This window comes from Macaca fascicularis, chromosome 18 (genome assembly GCF_037993035.2).
Source record: "Macaca fascicularis isolate 582-1 chromosome 18, T2T-MFA8v1.1".
NCBI lineage: Eukaryota > Metazoa > Chordata > Mammalia > Primates > Cercopithecidae > Macaca > Macaca fascicularis.
Genome location: NC_088392.1, coordinates 63,969,324 through 63,995,403, shown reverse-complemented (window position 1 = coordinate 63,995,403; position 26,080 = coordinate 63,969,324). Strand labels below are relative to the sequence as shown.

At 39.5% G+C, this 26,080-nt stretch overlaps 1 long non-coding RNA gene across 1 annotated transcript in view; it reads right to left on the bottom strand.

Annotated features, from left to right (window-relative positions):
* Nucleotides 1-3,776: 3,776 nt before the first annotated feature.
* LOC135968186 (uncharacterized) overlaps nucleotides 3,777-26,080 on the bottom strand; it is a 139,911-nt gene continuing 117,607 nt past the window's right edge. Inside the window, exons 2-4 of the long non-coding RNA XR_010582749.2 lie at nucleotides 9,499-9,725; nucleotides 7,471-7,499; nucleotides 3,777-4,084 (exon numbers count right to left, since the gene is read on the bottom strand). This is a non-coding gene — a long non-coding RNA (uncharacterized lncRNA). The remainder of the gene's footprint in view (nucleotides 4,085-7,470; nucleotides 7,500-9,498; nucleotides 9,726-26,080) is intronic.

Here is a 26,080-nt window from a genome sequence, read left to right as displayed (position 1 = left end):
AGATTGTTTTTGTGGCGATGAACATGATCCTTGCCCATTGAAAGGCCTGAGAGAGTTGCTTAACACCAGTCCCTAGATCAAGGATAGGCCAGGACAGGGTGACGTGTTCTTCATCACATTATAGACGGGGAGGAGGTCCATAGACACGTCTTATGTTAGAAGTTAAAGCCTTGTATTTGTTTGCTAGGGCTTCCACAAGGTACCATAGACTGGGTAGCTCAAAACAATGAAATTTATTTTTTCACAATTCTAGAGGCTGGAAGTGTCAGATCAAGGTGTCTGCAGTGTTGGTTTCTTCTGAGGCTTCTCTTTGGCCTGCAGATGGCCACCTTCTTCTCTATGTCTTCCCATGAGCTTCTCTCTGTGTGTGACAAGTTATCTCCTCTTCTTACATGAACATCAGTCATATTGATTAGGGCAGCCCTAATGATCTCATCCTAACTTACTAGCCTCTTGAAAGACCCCATCTCCAAATACAGTCACACTCTGAGGTACTCTTGAGTTAGAACTTAAAGATATAAACTTGGGAGAGGATACAATTCAGCCCATAACACGCGTAGATGTTGATGTTACTTATGTTTCATCTCTACTGAGTTTCCTCTTTCCTTATGCTTTTGCCACATTAGCCAAAAGCGTTTTGACCAACTGGATCCTCCCTGGTTGACATAGTAAGAACATGTTAAAGAAGCCAATCAAGGATTTGACACTTCTTGGTTCTAAAATAGGCCTTCTAGTTTTATTTATGCAGTTACCAACTATCTTGCGCTATAAACCTCAGAGGTTTGTGTTGTAGTTCAAGTTTAGCCATGTGACTTGCATTGGTCATTAAAATGTAAATGAGACCAGATGTGGTGGCTCACGCTTGTAATCCCAGCACTTTGGGGGGCCGAGGCGGGCATATCACAAGGTCAAGAGATCAAGACCATCCTGGCCACCCCTGGTTTCCTGGTGAAACCCTGTCTCTACCAAAAATACAAACATTAGCTGGGCGTGGTGGTGCACGCCTGTAGTCCCAGCTACTCGGGAGGCTGAGGCAGGGGAATCACTTGAACCTGGGAGGCGGAGGTTGCAGTGAGCTGAGATCGCACCACTGCACTCCAGCCTGGCAACAGAGCAAGACTGTGTCTAAAAAAAGAAAAAGGTAAAGGAAAGTGAGGTGTGCCACTTCCAAGTAGGAGCATTGAGAGCCATTGCATGGTTCCACCATGTTCTCCTCTCCTTTGGCTATGAAGCCCTAAATTTTCCCAGATTAAGCATATATTTGAGCAAAATCAGCCTTTGTTGTTGTAAACCACCAACATTTTTGGAGTGGTTACCGTAGCATGGTTTAGCTGAAGCTGGTGGTACATCCTACATTCTTACACCTACCCCTGAGCCTCCTGTTCATCTGTATTGTTGAAGAATTCATCAGTTACTAGAAACCCCACTAGCATGTCCCAGATAGATCCATGTGCCCACCCGGGGAAGTGTCGTAAGTTCTACTTGCTCAAATAAAACTCTGATTCCTTTTTTTCCTTAATCAGCAATCAGAAAAAAGCAATTGGACAAAACTGACACATAGAAAGGTGTGCAGAAACCTCTTCTGCCCAGGTTGATGTATAACTTTTCTATAGAAACCTCTGATTTTTTTTTTATTTCAGTAGGTTTTTGGGGAATAGGTGGTGTTTGGTTACATGGATAAGTTCTTTAGTGGCGATTTCTGAGATTAAGGTGTACTCATCACCTGAGCAGTGTACACTGCACCCAATGTGTGGTCTTTTACCCCTCACCCCCTCCTACTCTTTTCCCCAGGTTCCCAAATTCCACTGTATGCCTTTTTGTCCTCATAACTTAGCTCTCACTTACCAATGAAAACATACGAGATTTGCGAACCTCTGATTTAAAGAGAGATGTATTAATCCAAAGAAAAGACTCTCTAATAATGGGATTTCATGAAAATTGTCTGGGGAACAGGAAGGACATTCCAGCATCTGTAACACCACTTTATGTACTTACAAGTACTCCTCCCTGCCACAGTTAGAAACAAAACATCAACACATATATTCTAGTGATCATATTCAAGACACAATTTGAACTATATATGCCTATAACTGCTTACCGTGTCAGACACTGTGCAAGGCTCTTTGCATACATGATTCCAGGTAATCTCCTCAATGGCTCTATGCAACAGGTGTGACTTTCCCCATACTGCAGATAAGTAAATAACTCTCTGGTTTCACACAACTGGAGAGAGACAGATCCCTGCTCACAACCATTCTGCTATATAACAGTAACACCAATACACCTTTTATTCTCAGCATCTTGGGAAAAATAAAGCATTATGATGGATTTTTAAGTTTTTTCCATCTTACTTTGTGATCTATACTTTAATTTTTCACTGATGTTTATGATAAAGGGGAGTAAATGGAGACAGGTATTTCCCATAAGAATGTCTTAGTAAATTCAAAATCCAAAGTTTATCTCTTCTGCTTCAAATACTTTGAAATCATAGATGAGAAAGAAAACATGACAAAAGAAAAAAGAAAACAACAAAACAGAAAGATGTATCAAGGTTCAAAGCAACTCAAAGGTCCCTGTGGATCAATGACACAGAAACCCAGAGCAATAACGGGAAGGTGGGGGAGATGCTAAAACCACAGCCTATCAGATTCTGGTGGTCATTAAGCTCGCTCCAACAAGGTAATGGGGACTAAAAGTGTTCCATGCCAGATGGACATCTAGAGCTAGGCTCACTGCTTGAAGCCAGAAGCTAGAGGGTGTTTCTCTACTGTCCTAAAAGGAGATTTTTTTTTTAATGCTACTGAATGAGGACTGAGGCTTCAGTTGTTAAAAAGCCAGGAGCCTAGCAAAGTGGGAGGAAACAAGTTGCCTTCTGGTTCTGTGAACAGATGAGTTATACATTTCTAATACTATCAGAAACACTGTACGATGATAACACCTTGTTCTTAACTAGAGTGCAAGGGCCTGAGTGAAAGCAACTGTATAATCTCTAGGTAGGAAGAAGTGGGTACAAAGGGAGAAAGCAAAGGGAAAAACAATCTCTCCACTTAAGATGAGTTCATAAACCCAAATCCCAAACCACAAAGAAAACAAAATGTTCACAAAGAGAGCCAAAAACAAATAAATTAGTTAAATAAACTCACTTCAAATGAGATGCATGTCACAAAACAGTCTAAGAAAGACTTCAAAATATGTGGTTAGGATGGTCAAAAATATAAATGAGCAACATCATCTAGAAAAATGTAATAACAAATAATAAAACAAGATACTTATGAAAAATAGGAGTTTTAGAATTTAAAAAAATAGAGAGAAATAGAAAAAAAATTAAGAGAATAAATTACTGACTGGACTGGAGAGATTTAGTAAATATGAGCAGTTCTGACATGTATTCAATGGGAGTTCCAGCAAAAGACCATTGAAAAAATGATGGTTGAGAATTTCCCAGAGATGAAGAAAGACATACCTCCTCAGACTAAAACTGTGCTTCAAGTTCTTAGCAGGATAAAGAAGAATAAAATCACAGCCAGTTTGAAAAAAATCTAAAAGCTGCCAAAAATGACAGATTACCTACAAAATAATAGCAAGTAGGCTGGTAACAACACTTTCATGAGCAAAAATACAGACCAAAAGATAATAAAATAACATTTTCCAACTGCTCAGGTAAGGAAATAGTAAATCTCAGATTTTATACACAGCTAAACATTTAATTAAGGCAGAGAGGGAAAAATAAAGGCTTTTTTACATGTATAAAAATAAAAGAGTTTACCACTCATAGATGCTTATTAAAAGATTTATTAAAGACGTTGTTCCGCATGAAGGGAAAGGGAAGTCAGCCTGAAGATGGTGACACACAACTCCACCATATCCAATGCCCCAGCCATAGGATAATTCTCTTTTCCTATCCCTCTTGAAGTCATGCTTGGCCATATGACTTGCTTTGGCCAAGGAAATGTGAGCAAACATGATGGATAATTCTCTTGCACGGAAGCTTTAAGAGCCAGCGTACCCTCTCCCTTCTGCCTCTGCTGATGCTGGCTGCTCCTTCAGATGGCCTTCAGAATGCAGGAACTGAATCCTAGCCAACCTGGAATGTAAACAAGAAATAAAACTGTATTGTTTCAGCCCCTGCTTTTAAAGTTGTTACCGCAGTATTATGACTAAGAAGGACAATTATGCAAAATTGGAGAGATTACAGAAATTGATAAAATATGCTGGGAAATTAATTAAAAATCAATTAGAGAAATACTAATTTTTAATGAACTGCCAAATCTCTAGGCAATGATAGCACAGAATATGTTCAAAGGAGAATGTAAATGTACTCTGAAAGAAATACTGAATAATCTTAAGCTTTGTTTAAAAATGTATAGATAAAGGCCAGGCGCAGTGGCTCACGCCTGTAATCCCAGCACCTTGGGAGGCCAAGGCGGGTGGATCACTGGAGGTCAGAAGTTTGAGACAGGCCTGGCCAACATGGCAAAACCTCATCTCTACTAAAAACATTAAAATTAGCTGGATGTGGTGGTGCACACCTGTAATCCCAGCTACTCAGGAGCCTGAGGCAGGAGACTCTCTTGAACCTGGGAGGCAGAGGTTACAGTGAGCTGAGATCTTACCACTTGCACTCCAGCCTGGGTGACAAGCGATACCCCATCTCAAAAAATTAATTAATTAATTAAAAATGTATACATAAGTATATGTGTTTAAAATTTAAGATACTCAACAGCAAAATGGAAAAGCAGTCTAGTTTTCAAACCATAGAGTGGGGGAAGGGGAATACTGACAACTCACCCAATTCATGTGAAATTAGAACAAAGGGAGAAGAGGGGGACAAAATGATGATAAACAGAAATCAGAAAAGAATATGGCAGAAATTGGTCCAAATGTAAAAATTACAATAAAATGAAAGGAGAAAAGTCACATATTAAAAGACCAATCAAACTGGATCAAGCCAAATCTAATTACGTTGAATTTTTTAAAATCAACCTATTTGCTGCACTGTCGAAAACATACCTAACACAAAATCACACAAAAAGATATGGACAAAAGACACTAGAGAAATTGTTTTCGACTGAACTGTACTCGCTCCAAAATTCATATGTTGAAGTACCACCCCCAGTACTTCAGAGCGTGACCTATTTGGTGATGGGGTCTGTAAAGAGGTAATTCAGTGAAAAATGAGGTCATTCGGTGGGCCCTAATCCAATATGACTGATGTCCTTATAAAAAGAGGAAATTAGGACACAGAGACACACAAAGGGAAGACCATATGAAGACACAGGGAGACAACAGACATCTGAAAGCCAAGGAGAAGCCTCGGGAGAAATCAACCCCGGTGACTCAGACTTCCAGCCTCCAGGACTGTGAGAAAATAAATTTCTGTTGTGTAAGTCATCCATTCTGTGGTACTTTGTTCCGACATTCCTAGCAAACTAATACACTCATCCAAAAACATGCCAGTGGCAATATGAATGTCATTCAAAACAGAATTAAAATCTAAAAGAATTAATAACATTATGAGACATCAGCCATGCAAAAGGACCAGTCCCCTAAGACATAAAGCCATTCTCTCTTGAACCTTCTCCAGCCAATTAGTTCCTACCCCTCCAAAAACACATCACTACTTCACATTATCAAAAACTAACAGTCGGTTTCCAGTCTTCGTCTAACACAGCCTTTTGCAGCATTGGGCGGAGTGGATGATACTCTCCTTCTAGGAAACCTTTCTTCACTTTCCTCCTTGACACAGTACTCTCCTCACCTTCTCCCTCGCACTGGCTGCTCTGCCTTTCCCAGCCTTAAATACTAGCTAGAGGTGCCGGGTACAGGCTTCTGATGCCTTCTCTCTCCACCTGAATGCTCAAGACAGAGCAGAGGCTGTGGCTGTCTCCTGAGAACAGCTGCAGTGGTGGTGTGGAGGGGTGTGGGAATAATTGTCCCCTGTGATGCAGGGCAGAGTGAAGGCAGGTCAGGGAGTGGACAGGGGACCAAGCAGACACACAGGCACAAAATCATGCACAGGCATCACAAGTCTGTCCTGCAAAGGGACCTCTTCGTTTTCATCCCCATATCTGATTCACCCAGGTCTTTCCCATCTCACTAAATGGCAATCCCATTCACTCAATATCTCAGGCAAAAATTTTAGGAACCACTCTTGATCCCTTTGTTGCTACACTCTCTGACATCCAGTTCATCAGCAAATCCAGTGGGCCAAGTATCCAAAATACTGAATCACCCCACTTCTGACCATCACCTCTATAGTACAAACCACTGCCCCCTCTCCTGCCTGGATGACTCCATTCGCCTCCTCACCGGTCCCCATCTCCCATTTTGTTTCACTATGGTTCATTCTCCACACAGCTGACAAATGAATCCATTCAAAATGAGAGTCATCCCCTGTCACCCTGATCTTGCCATGCTTGAAGCACACTCATGGTGGTCTTTCAACATAACTTCCCCCCTCCTCTGTGCCTTCTTTCCATTGTCTCCACTTGGAATGATCTTCCCCAGACACCCACATGACTCATCTTCTTGCTTTGTCCAGTCCACCACATGGGTGGCCTCCTGAGAGTGCCTTCTCTAGCCAGTCCCGTAGTGTGGCTCCCCATCCAAGCCGACCGTGTCTCCCCTCTCCCTGCTTTATCCTTCTGCACAGTACTGGCTGTGACATCTGATATTAGGTGAAATCTGCTTATTAGAAATCATCTGTCTCCCCAACTAGGATAACAGCTCCCTGAAAGTAGTGTCTTTCTTGGTCTTGTCCACTATGCCTGGAACAGTGCAGGACACATCATTGGTACTCAGTAAACATTTGTTGATGGAATGAATACTTAGGTCAGTGAGTTTATCATGAAATTGTATGTACCCAATAGCAAGGAGGCACGAAGTCATTCCCTCTTAAACCCCCTGGAATCAGCAAGGCCTTGAAATGTTTAAGCAAAATCTGAGAGAATCCAAGAGAAACTCACAATCTTCAAGTTATATCTTTCTTTATATCAAGTGTGACAGATAAAGCAGACTTTTTAAAATAATAAGAATGTAGCAGATTTAAACAACAAATTAATGTTTGCTCCAAAATATGCATGAAACTCTATATCCCCCAAATAGAGAATATATATCCTTTATATGTGCACATTGATGAAAACTTATGATACACTAAATCAGAAAGGAAGCTCTAACACATTTCAATGACTCTGTATCATAGATTCTATCCATCATTTCTAACAAATTTCAATGAATCTATATCAAATATAGACCAATGAATATGGTCTATATTTCATGAATCTAGGCTATATTTTGTGAACATGACAAAATTAAAATCAAAGTCAACAATAAAAATACAGGAAGTTAAGGAATACATATTTGGTAAACAAAAATTGGGCCTCTAACTATGCATGGGTTGAAAGAAAATTAGAACAGAAATTACTGTATTACATTTCAAAACTTGTGCTGTGTATGTAAAGTATTACTTACAGTTAAATGTATGGCCTTCAATGAATTTGCTACAAAACAAAAAAAAATTAAGCATTCAAATCAAGAAATTAGAATAACAACAGAGTACATTATAAATGCATGAGGCAGGAAGCAAAATACAACAAAAGACACTTATGAAATAGAAAGAAAGAATAGGAAGCATCTATAAAATAAAACTTATCTTTGGAATAACAAGATGTTGAGTAATATTAACAAATAAAAAGGACATCACTACATACAGAGGAGGACAAAATCATTAGAAGTACTTTACATAACTTTGTGCCAATTAATGGATAATTTTGTATAAAAATAAGTGTATCAACATTGGAGAAATAGAAAACCTAACTAAATTAATAAACTACACACTGAAAAAAGTAGCAGCCAAATCTCCTCCACTCCCAATTTTTCCCCTCAAAACAAGTGGCACAGTTTTATAGATGAGGCTTAACAAACCTTTAAGAAACCCATCATCCCCATCTTAAAAACTATTTTATAAAAGAGAAAGTGGGAAGACAAGCCAATTAAGTTTATACCCTATACCTAAAGAGAACAAAGACAATAGAAGGAAAGGTAGAAAAACAAAACAAAGCAAAGTAAAACCATACAGGAAAAAATTGATACATTTGGTTCATTAAAATTTAAAGTTTTTCTACATCAAAAGATAGCATAAGCAAAATGAAAGATCCATCCCAGAAAAATAACTTCTAGGAGAAGTTATTTGCATATACAGTCTATATAAAGCAAAGGAGTATGTGAAAAACGTATAAAATCAGAAAAAAGGACAAGTTAATGCAACAAATGGACAAAGTATATACTCCCAAGCAATTCACAAAACTATAATAGATAATAAGCTTTTAAAGAAAGTCTCAGTCTCATTAGTAATCAAAGAAATGCAAAGCGAACCAACAATGAGATGACAATTTAATTCCCAACATATTGGCAAATCTAAAAGCCTCATAATACCTCGTGTTGAGAAGAATATTGAGAAAGGCTAAGCTCTCATATACGGATGGTGAACCTATAAACTGGTTCCACAACTTTGGAGCACAATATGGCAATAATAAGTAAGGATAGCATGGCTAATAGCCTAAAAAGTCCAATTCTTGGTATATAATTCATATAAATTCTCTGACACGTGACATGCTCAAGAATGATTGTTGCGGCAATTTTTGTTGTAGCAGGGGAAAAAAATCAGAAACAACTTAAATGTTCATTAAGCACAAATTGGCTAAATAAATTGTAGTATATTCATACAAAGGACTTTATACAACAATCAAAATAAATGAATTAGAGCTGCAATTATCGACATGGATAACTCTCAGAAACATTAGGTTAAGCAAAAAAAAAAAAAAAAGAGGCCAGTAATAGAATATATACAATATATTAACAGTATAAGACTGAAAACATACAAAGCAACACAATTTAATGTTTGTATGTGGTGTATATGCAGTGATTCTATTAGTATAAAAACATGCATAAGAATAACAATGTTGGTACTCAAGATAGTGCTAACATCTGGAGAAGAAGAGATGGTTATGTTATCAAGGAGGTGTAATACACAGCAGGCTTTAACTATGTTGATGAATGAACGGATAGATGATAGATAGATAGATAGATAGATAGATAGATAGATAGATAGATAGATAGATAGATAGTATTTTTATTCCCTTAAGAAAAGATCCAAAGCAAATAAGGCAAAATGTTAACATCTGTTAAAGTTCCACGGTATGTAAGTGGGTGTTTGTTACATTACTTATTCTCAATGATTTTTTTTCTGTATGTTTGCAGTATTTCATAACAAAAAATAAAAACAAGGCAGGAGGCAGGAATACAGCGAAAGGAAGGACTAAAAGAAGAGAGGACGGGGGAGCAAATCAGGTTAGAATTATCTGGAATCTGGGGGAAAGAAAACAAATACCAGAAGGTAAAACAAAAAGGATGAGCGAAACAGATAAGAAGGTGAGCAGAAAATGGACAAAAGAAAGCCGCCGCTGGCTAATGTGTGAGGGAATGAAGGCATGCCAATACCATTTCATCCTCTCTTCCACTGCTGATTCCACTAACTCAATGGCTCCCCAGGAGGCAGGGCTGGTGGCAAGAGAATCCAGGGTTGCATTGATCCCACGAACATCACCTCTGCTCTCATTGCTCCCAGCAGCTGGATCTCTATTAGTGCAGAGCGCAGGGCGTTGGGGAGAGGAAGCTTTATTTACCTGTCTCCACTTAGGCACAGTCTTGTCTGTGATTTCTGAAATCTAATGATGAGAAAGACATATTAGCACTCCTAAGACTGCTTTTCCCTGACATGGTAAATCGCTCCCTGAGCAACGTCAACTTTAGGAAACTATTGACCATTTAATTCTAGCAAGTAAAGCCATTTCTGCTTTCAGGAGAAATTGATGTGTATTTTGTTCATGCAATATAAAGTGGAACTTACCATCTTTAGTCCCAAACTTTCCCCATCTCTGTCTGTCCCTCTCCCCACTCAGGCACGGAAAGTGGGACGCCATCTTGGCCTCTCCTTCCTTACCCTCCACGTTGTCCTCTCACCTGGGTCCCTACCAACTGCCTGCACAGTTGGTCTCCCTGCTTAAGGCTGCCCCCCTTAAAGACAGTCCCCATTCCACCATCTGATAAAGGTTGTTATAGCTCAGCTCTGATCTTCTTATTCTTTCCTCAGGAAACACAAATGCTGCACCAACGTGTGAATGCAGAGCTCAAACTCTCCACTTCAAGACTGAAAGGAAGCCTGCTATGATCTGGTCCCTCATCTCCCGCAGCTGTTCTGTTCAGCTCATGCGATCATTAGGCGTCCACACTGTGCCCACCAAATGATCATCCTTAAACATTCCCTGCCATTTTCTACCTCTGAACATTTCCTTAGGATGTTCCCTCTACTTTCTCTTTCCCCATCTCCACCTAGGGAAATCCAATCTAGCCTTCAGGAACCAGTTCAAATGCTGTTCACCCCACGGCAGCTTCTTTAAAGCAAGCTCTACCCATCTCAGAACTGACATGTGCACCTCGATACTCTGTTAAAGAAGCAGAGTATTGTTTCCAATTCATTCCTACCTTCCAGTCATATCCAGCACTGTGCACCTTACACAAAACAGGTGCTCAACAATACTCCAATGAATGCATGTAAACATGCATTTATATATGTAATACCTGTAACAACGTGCATTTTATAACAGATTTGATATAAACCTACCTTTAGCCCAAACTTTTGTTACCTAGTAGTCCCTCAATATGTAATTGTGAGAATTAGTGGATGACAGAGTAAACGAAGGGATGGATTTTCCTATAACTCGCTTTGTAATTGAATGAGACCTCATAGGTCACTGTACATCATTGTTGGTTGCTCTGTGTTCTTTCCTGAAGATCCTTAGGAACACACTTCTAGGTTCTGAATGTAACAGATAAACATTAATTCAATTTAATATGGTTCTAAAGGGAAAATACAAATACAGGAAACTGTCTATATTATATAAATGCAATACACTTTACATTGCAACAGACAATGTTAATCACATAATTTGATGTTCTTCTTCTTTTCATTGTCTACTGAACCCTCTTGTTTGAGTTGATTCCTCTGCCTTTATTGAGAATACACTGTTGAGAGCAGTCCCTGATGAATACTAGCCCATTTGATTATTTTTTTAAAATAGCACTCAATCGCCCTTCTTAGCACTAATAGCACTTTTCTCTACAAATGACTGCCACAGGTTATTAGGTCACACTTTCTTGAAATATTCTATCTTTCATTTATAATTTTTAAATTAACCCAATTATTTCTAACAGTGAGTATCTTGAACAGCAAAAAAATATATATATATATTGTTACGTTATTCAATTCATTGTTGAAAGGAGTTGGGGAAGCTTGTGGGAGTGGAAATTGATCATGAAACCAACATATCCTCTGTGCCCTTCACAATACCTCCTCCCAAAGGAGCCGTCACTATGCCAGGACTACCAGGGCCACCAGCACCCTCTTGCTTCTGTACATCTAACTGAGAAATCACCCTGCACAAATGGAACTCAATTTTTTACAACGTCAATCAACTGATATTACTTCCAATGTAATATTTTCACTCACACAGCATTAAAAATATATATGCACTAAACCTTCAGTCAGCTTGAAAAGAAGCTAACAAAATTTCACCTATTTCAATAAGAGTGAGTCAATTTAGGGGCCTTTGTTGTGTCTAGAGGCAAGATTTTTCTCTTGGGTTATTTCAATACCATGAGTGTCAATCAAAGAGCCACACTCTAAAGACCAAGAGAATATCAGATGAGATCCATCACCAGGCTGAATTTTGGCCTGTATTTGTAAATTATTTCCTCAGCTGGGTCATCAATCACAAAGTCATCTGCATGGAGAGGGTACTTCATTATTGTTCTATGGGGCTCCAATTAAGTGGGACATGACAAAGAGTTATCATGTTGACAGCTCATCCAAGTATCAACAATTACCACAACCCATGACCATGAGAGGAGTGTGGTCTGTTTCCCGCTTAGGTGAAGGCTGACTGGAATGAAGTATTTCCTTCTAGCAGCCTTCTGAGCATCCGGCTTCTCACCAAGAAAGTGTCTCCTCATAAAATACTTAAGGCCCCCAATGTAATGTCTCATGTACAATCATGAGTTCGCGTCAATTTTAAATTCCTATACACATGCAGATTGACACTAGTGCAAAGACTTTCCATGCAAAAAGAAAGGATAATTTTGTGTTTTTCTTCATTCCTAGAACTCCCAAGAAAACTTAAGCATTGCATCAGATTTTAGGTCCAAGCTCAGAAATGTAGCCATGTTTCAGTATAGTATTTTGTACACTTGATCTGTGTATTTTTATATTTATACAAAAATGTTTAGTCTCTACCATACCGAAGGAGTTGTACGGCTGCATAGGAATGATAGGTGCTTTTAGCTCTTCAGGGAGAGCAGCATAGTGGCATCTAAGATGCCTTTGATTGACTAAGGTGATTTGATTTTCTCTAATAACTCACAAGAGCTATTAGGAAAATTGGATGGTATTTATAATTCTAATTTGTTTTACTCTGCGACTCTAGGAAACAACATTGTGGTAAATATATTGAAATGTCAGGGTTATCACTTGCCACACAAAGTTTATTTTATTTTTCCCCCACTGAACAAATGCCAGCAGCTTAGCCTGCTGAGCCCAAGCTTATGTGAACTAGCGATCCAGGCAGCCTTTGGCAGTTCCGAGTGGCCATTTGGCCCACCCGAGCTTACGCTGCATAGATTCCCCGGGACGGCCTCCAACTTCAGGGTAGTCAGAGACTTTTCAATGCTGCTGGGGCCCCTGTATCCTCCCGCAGCAGCAGGCTGCCTCCTAAGAAGCTGGCTCCTCTAGCCGTTCCAAGAGGGAAACTTGAATACTGTTTTGGCAGCTTCGCAGCTGCATCCACTCTCTACCCATGGCTAAAGAAACTTTTTTAAAGTGCTAGAAGCAATGCTTAGGAATCTTCGTCCAGAATGACTTTGAGGAAAGCTGTCCTGAAAGTTGGGACTGACTCCTTTGGCGAGCTCTGCTGTGGAGCCAGATGCCATTTTTCAGCAAGGCAAGTTCATACGAGGAACACAGCTCCAAGGACAATGTCCAAGGAAGGACAGCTTAGATGCACCAACAATTTCTTCATCAACAGAGCTTCAGTCCTGTGGATCCAAATCCATCTTCTGTGGAACACAGGGATCAGTTTCAGGAATCCTAAGCTGCTATTCTCCATTTTCTCTTCATTCATTAGTAAATCTGACCAGATGACACAATTACAGTATGCCTTTTTCAAACTGCATTATCGTTGGCTTTGTTAGAGACTCATTTTTCATGCCTGTGAGATGCTTATCTTCCAAATAAAGAAAGGAGGGGTGATGAAAAGCGTTTGATCAATCAGCTAAGACAGGCAGGCAAACCAGCATTCCAGGATGCTCTCTCTCATCGGTCAGAGTTCAGCTCTTGCTGCCTCAGTTTCGGGGTCTGAACAAAATAAGGGTTTTAGGATCATCCTGGCCTGAGCTCAGCTGCATGCTAAGGAATGCATTTTTAATATTAATTTGTTTCATTTTGCTTTTGATTTGTAGGGCTTGCTCATTTTGGTTTAATCTTTTTTAATAATTATGCAAAGCATATACGTAGTTCAAAAGTCAATCCTACCAAGCACTGGTCCTGTATTCTCTGTCCTTTTCTTCTTCTAGGAGTAACCATTTTTAATAATTTTTAGTTTATCCTTCTATGACTTAAGTATAAGCAAATATATTTATATGTTTCTATCCCACATCTTTCTTAGATATGAGATAGCTTATCGCATAGTGTTCTGCACTTTGCTGTTTCCATTTACCCAGGAGACCACTCCTCAGCAGTCTGTATAGTTATTCCACATTTCTTTTTACAGCTGCATAGTACTCCTGGAGTGCTATGTGTCACTGTGTCATTGTGCCATAGTTTATTCATTTAAATCCTTGTTGATAGACAGTAGGGTTTTTTTTGTTTGTTTGTTTTGTTTTGTTTTGTTTTTGTCTTTTGAAATTACAAATAGTGCCGCTATAAACAGGCATGCGTATATATGCTTTCGTATTTTTGCCAGTTTATCTTTGACACGGGTTCCTAGAAAGGGGATTGCTAGTCAATGGATAATTATATACACACTTAGCAACCCCTTTCTCGACTTGCTAGTCCATGGATAAGTGTGTATGTAATTCACCTGGCTATTGCCTAGTTCCTTCCATTAGGTTTATACTATTTTTCCTTCCCACAAGCAATGTATGAGAGTGCCTATTTCCTCTCAGGTTAGCCAAGAGAGAATACTTTCAACATTTTGGATTTTTGACAATGTGATGTCAATCTCCAAGGTTCTGGTCTTCAGAACCAGCTCCATATTTCATGTAGGAAAACAATTTTTTTTTTCTAAGTGCTCACCTCAGAAAGCCACTTGGTGATGTTACTATTACCAACTTTGACTCCCTTTCATCAAAAGAGTGCCTTTTCTCTAGGAATGAATGGAAATAAAAGCCCTTCCTATGATTTAGATGACAAAAAATATCATGTGGTCACACAGAAGCCATTAGCAAGGCGTCCTATTCATTCAACAAGGATTTACTAAGTGTCTCCCATGAACCTACTACGTGCTACTAAAGTGATTTTGGACTAAGGTATGGGGTAGAAGAGTGGTAAAGGTCTAGAAAAAGTGTCTACTATGGCAAGATAAACTATTCCATAATAGGTTCCAAATAACCCCAGGCAAGTGTGATATTCAGTCCTCGACTAACCAGCTGTGAATAGCAACATGATGCTAATTGCCCAACTCTGGTATTTTCTGCTGCCCCATCAAAAAGGAAAATGAAGAAATTTTATATTTGAGAGGTAGGTGAAAGAAAAAGACAGCACAAAAGCCGGATACATAAACACGAGACTTTTCTTTCTACTGGGTAGAAGGCTGATTCAACTGTACTACCATTAACACCCAGTAACAACTTGCACATTGACATTCATCAGTAAATGTTTGTGGGATGTAGGGATCATAATTTTAAAATATCTGCGTACTAGAGGAGAAATATCTAAACCTTCTTTCTCTAAGTCCTATTACGTAAAGAACTTTGCTGATTTTAACTTTCCAGTTTGGAAAGATTTCTTCCCATTCATCACATTCTGAAAATAATAATAACTGACCTTTGTTGAGTGGTTCATTTGTGCCGGGCACACTTCTAAGCCCCATACTTTGTTATCTTATTCAGTGTTCTAAACAACCCTGCTTTGCATGCTTTGATGCAATTATTACCCCATTTTACGGATGGAGCAAGTGAGATACAGAAAGGTTAAGTAACTTATCTACAGTTCAGCTCTTAAGAGTTCCAAGAGTCAGGAGGTAGAATTAACACTCTTGAATTCACTTGTAAACTGAGACCTGCAGAAGAATTCATTTGGGAACTTAGAGTTGCTATACATAGAATGACCTTCCTATTCCTCAGTGAAACTGTCACCACCACGGCCAAATCCATCGTCCTCCCCTTGCTGCATCTGCAGGCAGTTGGCCCACCTCCTGGCCATTCTCGGTGGGTCTCATTCTGAGGCTCTATCTCTGCCTTGAGGCTTTGCTCCAAATGAGTTGATCCTTAATCTGATTATCTATGCATGCAATTGGTTATTCACCACTTCCCAGAAGCCTTAGCCTGGAGTGTATAGTCCAAAATTCTTTACTATATATTAATAGAAAGTACTTTACTCAGCCTTTCAGTTGTTTATATCACTGTGCAATGGTTTTCCAGCATCCAGCTGTCATCAGTCTTCCCCATATGCTATCTAAAGAGAGATGAGTTGCAAGGTTCTATTGCCAGGCCTCCTGTCTTGCAATTTGATATCAATTACAGCATTTAGATAACGCTGGTAAAAATGATAAAGAAGCTTGATGTGACATCTATGGATGAACTACCATTCTCCAATTTTTTAACAGCTTGCTCTGAAATTGAGATCATATAAGGGCCACATCCTCTTAGCCATTCTAGAAAAATGTTGAGCTTCTTAATGCTATTTTATTTTACTTTTTTTTTCTGTCAGTGAATCAATTATCAAACTAAAATCAAAGCAGAAGATGTTTAGCTGCATATTCAAACTAACGTCAAGACAGAAAACTTGTAGCTGCATATTCATTTGCTCTGGATCTAGAAGAAAAATTAACAAATCCCTGCCTTCTCTCAATTAACGCTGCTCTAAAGAACTATGCTGCTTTTTACAGAATAATCTGAAACCTCCTGTGTATGCTGTTATTGTCCATGTAACTGTAAACCTGATATGATACTTATGGTTTTTTTGGCTGCTAATTTAAATCCATAATCACAAATCACAATCATTTGTGATATAAAGACACAAAAGATAGAGAGATGATCAAAGTAAAGTGACTGCCTTGAAAATATCTCACCCATATAAGGGAGACAGCACAAAATCAAAATCAAAATGTCATCATATAATAATTAAATGCTATTAGAGGATAATGCACAAAAGCATGTCTTATCATTTTCTACATGACCATATGGTGTTTTTACAGTAGAAGAAAAAAATACATTTTTCTTACTTTAAAGCTCTTCAAAGTTAAACAGGTACCTCTTGCGCCAGCACTAATTGGTTGCAACTCCAGGAACTTGGATCTGTAGTCCATGAGGGTGGAGCTCATTTATCCCTGGCTACTTCTGAAGTAGGACAGAAATGCTACTTCCCTTGAAAGTTTGCAGTTACCAGTCCTTGCATCTTCTCACCCTCAAAGCAAAGCAAAAACAAATGAACACAAAGGAAAGGAAGGTTTACATTGTGGCTACTAAAAGATATGTTTCTGGTAAGTCCTCTCATCACCTAACCACACAAATGCATGGAACTTTAAAGATGCTGTGGTTTCTTCCTAGCCTCTACAGGCTCTTTTTTTTTTTTTTTTACTGAAGGCTTTATATGCTGCCATGTCCTGGATTAAGAATTTAGAGATGAGAAGTCCACTTAGCATTGAGGGATAAACAGTTCACCAGAGGAGACTTCTGCCATAGAACTCCAACAGAAAATGCTTCTTTTATTAAAGGCACTTTGGCATTCAAAAATTTAAGTCCAACTTGACAAATTTGGGGGTAACTAATGAATCCAAGATGATGCCATCAATTGTAATGTAATTGGATATCTCATGATCTAATGCTTGCTCTAGGAGTATGATAACTGCTCCAGACATATTTCATTTTTCATGTATTCTTAGCAAAAACTAAAATTCAGCATATCTCCTGCAAGACCTAAGATATCATGATTTTTCTCATCTCTCAGGAGAATACTTTTGGTACAAATGTTTAGAAAAGTGTGAGCTGCAGAGAGTGATTTCACGGTTGGTATATGGAAAGGCTTCAGAGAATGAAGTATTGTAATGTAACTTAAGTCACATGAGACTGGATACACTTCTGGAGTCCGGCCCATTAAAATAGAACTACATGGGATCCCATTCAACAAGTTTTTCCATTAAGATAATTAAGACTAAAACGTCCATCAGAGCAATGTCCTCCAAATGTAGCTATGAAAAATTATCCAACCTTCGTTTCTTGTTCTATTTCAAAATCTATTTCAGAACTATTGAGACACTGCTTGCTTGTCACACATTAAATTTTATTTAACATATAATTTCTCTTCAGATACAACATCCAAACACATTTTTTCCATTCTGAACAAAAATGTATGAGAAAAGACTCCTCTCCCAATAGCCATTCTCAGCTCTATTTTAATGCAAATTAGAATTATACTTTCATTATTATGAATTAGAAATCCATAATCAAAAGTGCATTTGAATTTTATTTGATATAAGCCCCTTCATACCACAAATTCTAATGGACCCATGACTATACAATTCCAATTTAGATTGGGCATGGTGGTGCCTGCCTGTAGTCCCAGCTATTTAGAAGGCTGAGACAGGAGAATGGCTTGAACCCAGGAGTTCAAGACCAGCCTTAGCAATATAGTAAGATCCCCATCTCTTAAAAAAAATTTTTTTTAAAGAAAATAACTTACAAAAACAATAAAACCCTAATTTGTAGATTCCCCTGCTCCTGAAATCTTCAGAGAATGTTATTAAATTATTTTAACAAATATAAAAGATATAACCAATTGATAAGTTTTATTGGCTACATTTTCATCCATTCTGTCTATCAACAGATGCTTATAAACTGTCTACTGGAGTCAAGCAATGGCGTTGCACTTAGGAACAAATAACACATAGTCATTGACCTCAAGAGACTCTTGTTTGATGTAGAAGAGAGAGGTGTAAACAAACAATTACAGAACAGTGAGACTGCAGTATGTACAGGAGCTAATGGAGATGAGAAGAGAAGGTGCCTAAGAATGTGGGGAGAATCATGAAATGTTTCATCGAGGATATAACATGACATAAAACTATATTTAAAATGTGAGAGGCTGACGGGCTCCTGATTACACATGTAATCCCAGCACTTTGGGAGGCCGAGGTGGGAGGATCACTTGAGTTCAGGAGTTTGAGAACAGCCCAAGCAACATAGTGAGATTTTATCTCTAAAATTTCAAAAAAAAAAAAAAAAAAAAGCCAGGCACGGTGGTGCGTTCCTGTAGTCTCAGCTACTTGGGGGGCTGAGGTGAGCAGATTGCTTGAGCCTGAGAGGTCAAAGTTGCAGTAAACTCTGACTGTGCCAATGTACTCCAGCTTGGGTGACAGAACAAGACTCTGTCTCAAAAACAAACAAACAAAAACAATGTGTGTGGTCATTGAGAAATTGCATTTTAGCAGAGGATTCCATGTGTAAGTGCCAAGAGGCAGGAAAGAAGATAAAAGGCATGGAAAACTGCAAGTTGTTCCATAGGAAAGGAAGTGCTGGGATCTGAAGTCACGAATATTGCCGAGGAGAAGATCATGAAGAACATGGAGGAGTGGCTGTCTCAGGAGAGTCCCTGAAGGTTTTAAGTAGGGCAGGGTACAGCCCAGACCAGAGTTGTCTTTTATACAGCATTCCCATCACAATTGGGAAGCTGGACTGGAGGAAAGCAAGACTAGCAGCTGGGAGTGCAACTCAGAGTTGATGCAGTAGTGCTGGCTGAGCTCATCAGGGTAAGAACCAACACAGAAGGGAGAGAAGGCACCAGATGGACATTTTGCAAGTAGAATGGACAAGACTCAGTGACTGAGGTAAGAATGTGGGGAGAGAGGAAAGATATTAAAATGACTGGCAGATCTCTTGATGGACCTTGAGCTCTTGTTTGGAGGATCTGTCTGGGAAATTCTGTCACTTACTATTCGTGGTGGGAAGAGATCCCTGTTGATCTGAGAAGTTCATCTTGTTAAGCAGTGAACTTTGGAAACAAAACATGGCATGAATATGGAAGCACAGGGGTCAGAGGTTGCATCACTTTTACAGTCAACTGGGTGGATGAAGTGTTATTAATCAAGACAACATATTAGGAGAAGAAACAGATTTTCAGGAGAAGGAGCAATCGGCTGTCATGAATTCCATTTGCGTTAAGTTGAGATGGAGAGGTGTCTTTTAAGTTCAGATGAGGATGTTCTGTAGGGAGGTGGTTAAATGGATCTAGAGTTCAGAGGACAACTGGGGTATAGAAATTTGTGAGACATCAGAGAATTGATAATAGTTGAAGCCACAAACTAGACTTCAAGCATAATTGCTGTGCTTTAGTGGTATATCAGATTTTATCAAAATTGAATTCCCTCCCCCGCTTTTTTTTTTGAGACAAAGTCTCGCTCTGTCACCAGTCTGGAGTGCAATGGCGCGATCTCGGCTCACTGCAACCTCCACCTCCCAGGTTCACACGTTCTTCTGCCTCAGTCTCCCAAGTAACTGGGATTACAGGAGCACACCACCACGCTTGGCTAATTTTTTGGTATTTTTAGTAGAGATGGGGTTTCACCATGTTGGCCAGAATGGTCTTGAACTCCTGACCTCAGGGAATCCACCCACCTCGGCCAAAATCCATTTAGCCTCCCAAAGTGCTGGGATTACAGGTGTGAGCCACTGCACCCTGCCATCAAATTCTTCACACAATATTTATTCACTCATCCAATAAATAGTAACTGAGCACCTTCTACTGTAAGAGCTCAAGTGAGAAGCTTTAAGTAGAACTATGAAAAAGACAAGTCACTCATCTCAAGACATGTATATTCTACAAGGGGATTCAGATGTTAAACTGGTTACACAATATATTGTTTAGTTATATTTGGGACCACAAAGAAGAGATGTAGAGCTTTTAATGGAGAAACAGAACGAGTTCAGTGGCAAACTAGAGTTTCATGTAAGATTCTCTGAAAAGCTACTCTGAGGTAAATTTCAAAGGTGAATTAACCAGGCAAAGAAACAAAAAGAGCATTCCAGGTAGAAGGAATTGGATATGCAAAGGATCTGAGGCAGAAAAGGATGATAGAATACACCAGACTATGAAAGCAGGTTAGTGGAACAAGCAGAAATGTATGTAAATATGTCAACTTACTAAGTTTAAAAGTACTTTCTTTGGGTAAATATTAAGTAAATTTGACCATAATGTAAAAGTATGGTATCCATGCCATCCGAGGTTTTATGCCTCTTGTTTAGAACTCAAACCTCAGTTGATGGGAAAACAAACAGATAAAACATGAATATAGTCTGAAGGCAGAACATATTAATATAAGAAAAACTTCACTAAATGTTACTGCACTCCCCGCAGCTGTGCAACGGCATGTTCCTCATAAAGAAAGTGAGAAAACAACCGCTAAGATAGACTTCAACCCCATAGCTAGATGGCAATACAGACATACTACAGAAGAGTATGTTATTTTCATAAGCATTTAACTATAAAATGCCCTCAAAGCACTTGAGATTCAGGAATAAAAAAGATCAATGTTATTTTTCTCTTCAGATCCAGAAGGAGGTCACACATTCATCTGGGGTCTTTTAGACTCCTGGTTCCCCTCTGTTCTCAATATCCAACTTCTAATGGCGCCTGGCTCTGCCATGTGTAAGCTATCACCTGTAGCTACTTCACTCCCATAAAAACCAAGCCCCAAGATAAGATTGTGCAATAAATAACTGCAACAAAACATTTCCATTTCTCTCACTTCCAAGAGTATTTCGGGCTATATTTTCCGAATAATTGCTCATCTCAACTTGCCTATGTACATTTAACCCACTCAAACCAAAGGTGATAGCAGTTACACATCTAGAAGGAGCTTACACACAGTTGAGGGCATTCAAAATTGTTTTATGGATGAGGCAAACATTGTCTGAGACATTGTGTCACGCCCTACCGTTTCCAGAAATTTCCACGAGACCTTTCATCTTACCTAATGGTTCACAAAGGACATCCCTGTAGCATCTCCACCTCCCCATGGTTTCACATATAATGGCTGCAGCCCTCTCTCACACTGCACCATGGGGCTGCATGGGGAATCCATGAAAGACCTTCAACAGATCTGACTCCGGCAAGTCATAGGCCCAGAAGAGAGAAGCACAAGAGCTTGTTCCTTTCTAATCAAAACCAAAATCCAGAGCTTCTCCACAATATCATAAAAGCAAAACCATCACATTTGTGAAAAAAAAAAGCAGAGCAGATGATAATGGGATCATTAAGATCAACCCTAAAGTATGTTCACAAATATCATGACAGCGTTGTGGATACTAATTGCTGTTTAAAAACACCACTCCAGCCTAAGTGCTAGTATTAGACAAGGGTGCATTCTGTCAAATGTTGTTGGGCCCTTAATTGAAAGGATCATTAAAAATTTACTGAAGGGGATACTGGAAACACTATAAAAGACGAAAGGTGTGTTTGACGTTCCATTCATTGTCAAGGATGCCACATCAAGTGTCAAGCACCAGGGGTCAAGATAGGAGAGAATGGATTTGAAGTCAATGGTACAGACAGCTCTTTTACATGCAGACCAAGCCCAGGGCTGCCTGACTTTAGGCTCTGCCAAATACACTGTGATGAGGCATTGGTGATCCAACACACTTCCCATCCAGGAAACGTACCTAAGAATCTACATCTTACGAATATTTGATCCAGCCACAAATATGAAAAAAAATCACCGGTCTCTGAATTATTTCATCGTTTTTGCCGAAGTCCTAAATTATTTTTCCTGTAACAAAATAAAATGTACCGGGTAGGAACAAGAGTCCAAAAAGGCAAATACCAACTCAAGCCCGTTAAAACTAAGGTTCCAGCCATGCTGATTTTCTTTACGACATAAGTGGTCTACTTGGCTGATAGCAGCAGAGACTTGGGTCAATACTGTCATTCCCGCCTGCCAGCACTGCAGACTTCATGCATTCTCCCTTGAATTAACTTGACCACAGGCTATTTCTTGTAGGGTATAATGAAGAAATTGGCCAAGGTTCCTGCAAGAGATATAATGTTGACATGAATTCTTTAAAACACATAAACAAACCTTGAAGACTAGAAAGGTCATGGTGAAAGAAGCAAATTTCCTTCCTTTAATATTTATGGGAAGAAAAGAATTCTAATCTGGGAAGTGACTTATGAGCAGTAGCAGTAGGTCAGGGGCAGAATGTCACATGTGACCATGGGGACCAGACAGGTTACTAATCCTTGGTAAGGACTGTGGGGTGATGCTGTAGGTGTGCTGTGCTGTGTGTGTGTGTGTGTGCGCACAGATGTGTATGCAAGTGTGTGTGCATGCTAAAACAGCAAGATTAAAACATTCTAACCAAAAGAACTTAGTCTATGCTGAAAGTTCACAGAAGGATAGCACATTTAACATTTGAGAAAAATAACATTTTTAAAAAGTGAACAAGTATGTCCACAGTAGTTACAGAGAATGTTGGCAAGGAAAATCCCCTGAGGACTGCCAAATGTGTCTTGATATCCAAAAGAATGAACGCTGAGCCAGAAATGTTGTGAAATGGGCTCCATGATTTCAACTCCTGATATTTATGCCCTTGTGTTGTTCCCTCCCACTGCGTGTGGGCAGGACTGTGAGTTGCTTCTAACTGATCACATATGGCAAAAGTGTTGGGATGTCCATGACTCCGTGTATGTGCTTACTTTACATAAGACTGTAATCCTTGCCATCGGAGGAGAGTGTCTCCCTTGCTGGCTTCAAGAAAGAAAGCAGCCATTCTGAAAAGACTCATGTGGCAAGGAACTGAGGGCAGCCTCCAGCTGATGGGCGGCAAGAATCTTAGGCCCTCAGTCCGAGAGCCTGCAAGGAACTGAGTGCCAGAAGTGGATTCTTCCCCAGTTAAGCCTCAGATGAGTCTACAGACTTTGCTGACACCTTGAAAGCAGCCTCCTGAGACTCTGAAGCACAGGACACAACCAAGATTTGCCCACACTCCTGACCAATGAAACTGACATAATAAGTCTGTGTTGTATGTAAGTAGCTAAGTTTGTCACAAGTATTATTACACAGCAATAAATAATTAATACAGAACTACTACTGATGCCAAAGGCTTTGACTTTGACTCATTTCTTTTTTTTTTTTTTTTTTTCTTGGATATGGGATCTCACTCTGTGGCCCAGGCTGACATGCAGTGGTGCAATCATAGCTCACTGCAGCCTCGACCTGGGATCAAGCAATTTTCCTGTCTTCAGTCTCCTGAGTAGCTGGAACTGCAGGCATGCACCACCATGCCTGGCTAATTGTTTTATTTTTGTAGAGACAGGGTCTCACTGTATTGCTCAGGCTGGTCTGGAACTCCTGGGCTCAAGGGATCCTCCCACCTCGGCCTCCCAGAGTGCTAGGATTACAGCACACCCAGACTGACTAGGTTCTTTCATCCCTAGGGGCTTCTCCTTTATACAATGTGATCACCCACATGTGCTACCACAAAATCCAAAGAAGATTACAACAAATTTATAGAGGGCCAGATTTTATGTCATGATATCACTGAATGGGACAATGTAATACATTGAAGAAACTATAGAACTCACACCTGTGGATCTCCATTTATCCTCCAAGGAGAACGAATTCTGACTTTCTAAAGAAGTAGCAACAGTCCTCCTTCTGTGGCATATAAAAGAATATAGATGTGTCTGTAATGTAGCCCATGGTACATTAGAAGGAGCTTTGGATGCAGACAGATTGAGGCTCAAATCCCAGTTTTTCTCCTTACAAATTTGGACAATATATTGAGTTTCAGTTTACTCATTCAAACAATTGAAACAATCAAATCAACCCCAAAGAGTGTCGAGAAAATGAGTAAGATACATAACTTGGGCATCAACCACAGTAGGAAAATAAATACTAGTTTTCCTCCCCTTTCTTTATCCCATAAGATTAATGCATCTTAGATTTTAGAAGAGAATATTTTAAGACAAAATCAAGGAAAATACAACACTAGAAGGAAATGTGGCCCAAGAAATGTTAGATGCACTAAAAATGAAAACCTGATTATATAATCATGAATAGTATTAACTAAGAGGAATTATCCTAAGGACAGTCGTGCTTAGAGTATCCTCCAACAAATCCTTCTTTTTTTTTTTTTCTTTTTTTTTTTTTTTTTTTTTGAGACTGAGTCTCGCTCTGTTGCCCAGGCTGGAGTGCAGTGGTGCGATCTCAGCTCACTGCAAACTCCGCCTCCCAGGTTCAAGTGATTCTCCTGCCTCAGCCTCCCAAGTGTCTGGGACTACAGGTGTGCATCACCACACCCAGCTAATTTTTGTATTTTTAGTAGAGACGGGGTTTCACCGTGTTGGCCAGGATGGTCTTGATCTCTTGACCTTGTTATCCACCCACCTTAGCCTCCCAAAGTGCTGAAATTACAGGCATGAGCCACCGTGCCCGGCCAGTAAATCCATTTTTTAAGTGTGTGAATGAAGAAGAAAGGACATTTACATAACCCAAGGTTCAGAGTAGGAGAAGGAAGAGGAGGAGACAATGGACCACAAGAAGAGGGCCACAGAGACCACAGGCCAGAAGGAAACTTAGACCAAGCATGGTGGCTCACACCTGTAATCCCAGCACTTTGGAAGGCTGAGGTGGGTGGATCCCTTGAGATCAGCAGTTCGAGACCAACCTGGCCAACAGGGTGAAACCCTATCTGTACTAAAAATACAAAAATTAGCCAGGCGTGGTGGCGGGCGCCTTTAAACCCGGCTACTCAGAAGGCTGAGGCAGGAGAATTGCTTGAACCTGGAAGGCGGAGGTTGCAGTGAGCTGAGATCACGTCACTGCACTCCAATCTGGGTGACAGAGCGAAACTCTTTCTAAAAAAAAAAAGAAGTAAAGATAGCCTGGTGAAAAGTGCAAAGACAGAAACACTTCTACTGTGCTGTAGTTACAACAAAGAAGTGAAAAATAAAAGGAATACTATCTTTGGTTGGTGAAGATGGTGCAGTATTGTCAGGTGGTACAAAACTAAAACTGCTTTTACTTTGCACTCATCTTTACCAAGAAGGGTGATCATCAAACAGAAAAGAGAAGAATAGACATAATTAAGATACAACCAAAGGTAAGATTATGGAGATAATGGGAAAATTGTAACTTGGCTCAGATAATTACTCCCAGGAGAAATAGTTTGCAAATACAATTGGAGAACCACTTTCAGTAATTTGTTTAAAATCTTATGGAACCAGAGAGGCCAAAAAACTACAAATAGGCAAAAAAAAATTAATTTTTAAATAGTAAATGCTTGATAAATCTTGATACTGACACGTGACTAAATTCTCTAATGGATAATCAAACAGATGGTTGGTAAGCACTTTGAGAGAAGAATTTATCATCACTAGGAGCCAAAATGGGTTCACTTAAGAAGATGTTAGGCCAAACAAGTTTTATTTATTTCTTTAAAAAGTGACTGTATTGGTAAATTCGAAGATGCTGGAAGCATACTTATAAGATCTGGAAATGAGAACTGAAATGATTTTTTTATATTTAGACTAGAGGGATAGGACTTGAGGGAAGTGTTTCAAAGTCTTCAAGTGTTTCAAAGACTACCATGGTAAAGAAAATATGGTTCATCTTATGGACACAGGGAGAGGAACATCACACACTGGGGCCTGTCGGGCGGTGGGGGGAAGGGGAGGGAGAGCATTAGAACAAATACCTAATGCATGCAGGGCTTAGAACCTAGATGATGGATTGATACGTGCAGCAAACCACCATGG